This window comes from Arachis ipaensis, chromosome B10 (assembly GCF_000816755.2).
Source record: "Arachis ipaensis cultivar K30076 chromosome B10, Araip1.1, whole genome shotgun sequence".
Taxonomy (NCBI): domain Eukaryota; kingdom Viridiplantae; phylum Streptophyta; class Magnoliopsida; order Fabales; family Fabaceae; genus Arachis; species Arachis ipaensis.
Window position 1 is genome coordinate 31,753,736 of NC_029794.2, and position 2,397 is coordinate 31,756,132.

Below are 2,397 nucleotides of genomic sequence, written 5' to 3' on the forward strand. Positions count from 1 at the left end.
GGGATAAGGGGGAGGGGAAATAAAAATAAAGAATGCGGGGTTGATTAGGAAAGAATTTTAAGTATTAAAAATTGTAAGCATTGTTTAGTCGCGTTCATACGGAGGAAGCTACTTAGAGTTTACTAAGTCAACTACGACCCCATTGATGGGCACGTAAGAAAAAGGTTGATAAGAGTGTGAACCAAGTTTGACGTTTACACCATGAAAATACAATGCGCAATTATGGCCTCATTCATCATATGGCCCCAAACCAAAGAGGTGATAAGGCTAGTGTAAAATATTGTATATACACTATAGCATAGTAGTTAGTTACATGAATTAGACATAAAAGACAGTTACAGTAGTATGTACACAAGTTAGTTAGGATAGGTTTTAGTCCTTACCACAATTGGCACTCTCACTACATCACTCTTCTAGGAGAAGTTAAGTTTCTAGCTTCCTCTTTGATCAAATGCAAGAATAACAACTCTCCCTTCTATTCTATGATCATATGCAAGAATATATCCTTCTCCTATTGTTTGTGTAATTGTGTTTATAATAAAACTTTTAAGTTTATAGGTAATTAAAGAATTAAAACCAAACATTTTTACCAAGGGGGCATACTATGCCGTTTATAGTCACAGTAGTTATACAATTTTAGCAATTCGTAGAATTAAAGTAATAATTTTTTATTATTTAATAATTTTTAATTTAAAAAATAGTTTTTTTTTATCGAAATATAAAAAATATTATTTTAATTTTAGCATTATTTAANAATTAAATATTTGTATAACTATTTTTAAATTTATTTCATTTTTGCTTACATAATTTGACACGTGAAAAATAAATGTCGAAATTTATTAAAGAAGTATAAAGTATGTGTTGAGTTTTTTTCTCTCCTTTGTGAGGCCCCAAGCCCAATATTTTGAGGGTTTTTCTTTGCACCCATTATGTCACAATCCTAATCAGATTTTGGGGTTATTATGAGGTAGAGAGTATAGCCACCAAGTGAGAGAGAAGAGGGAAAAACAGAATTCCCGTTTTTATGCAAAACAGTAAATTTCAAATGACAGTTTCTCATTTGTTCACCGTTGGATTGCCTTAAAATTTTAACTGCGTGTTTTTATCATCTTGTTCTTCATTCTGGTCGGTGGAGATATTGATTGGAAGTTTGCAGTGGGAGAAATTGGCTTCACAAAAGAGAAATTATGTTTTTCATTTTTACACAGAGTAGTAATCTTTGAACAGCAATTTCTCATGCTTTCACTGTTGGATCGACGTGAAATTTGTACTGTAGATTCTTCACATCTTGTTCTTCATTCTGAACGGTGAAGATTTTAATTGGAGGTCTGCAGAGGGAGAAATTGGCTTCGACAGCAGCTCTATTTTTTTGGATATATTTCATCTTCTTGCTTCTCATTTGAAAGCTTTGGTGCTTTGATGTTTTGGTTGGTTATATGCACATTTTTGTGCTTTATTTGAGATTCTCTTGTACCTCATTTGATTATAGTGGGGCTATTTCATTGGTCTAGACGACCCGTGGTTTTTACCTCTCACATTGAGAGGGTTTTCCACGTTAATATCTCGGTGTGTTCTTGTTATTGCTTTACTTGCTATATTTGCTTGTTATAGTTGCTGCCATATTATGTTGTGAGTGCTTCCGTATTATTCTTGTGTTGGATATTTGTGTTGTTTCCGCTGTTAGGCTCTTTCATGCTGGCATCAGAGCTTGTTGGTATTTTTTCGCTGTTAGGCTCTTTGAATGATACCTATGAGTTGGTGAAGCTACCGAAGGGTATGCGAGTTTTGAAGAACAAATGGGTATTCAGAATCAAGAATGAAGAACACAATTCTAAGCCTCGGTATAAGGCTAGATTGGTTGGTAGAGGCTTTAGCTAGAGAAAAGGTGTTGATTATGAGGAGATCTTTTCTCCTGTTGTGAGGATGTCATCCATTCGTGCTGTGCTTGGATTAGCAGCGTCTCTTGATATGGAGATTGAGCAAATATATGTGAAGACAGATTTTCTTCATGGTGATTTAGACAAGGAGATCTACATGGAGCAACCGGAGGAATTTGTTGTTAAAGGAAAGGAAGATTTTATGTGCAAGCTTAAGAAGAGTCTTTATGGGTTGAAGCAAGCTCCAAGACAGTGGTACAAGAAGTTTGAATCTGTTATGGGGAAGCATGGTTACCGTAAGACAACTTCAGATCATTCTGTATTATGCAAAAATTTTCTGAAAATGATTTTATTATTCTTTTGCTTTTATGTGGATGATATTTTGATTGTAGGTAAGAATGCTTTGAGGATTAATGAGTTAAAGAAACAGTTGAACAAGTTCTTTGCTATGAAGAACTTGGGTCCTGCCAAACAAATTTTGGGCATGACTATTACTCGTTATAGAGATTCCAAGAAGCTT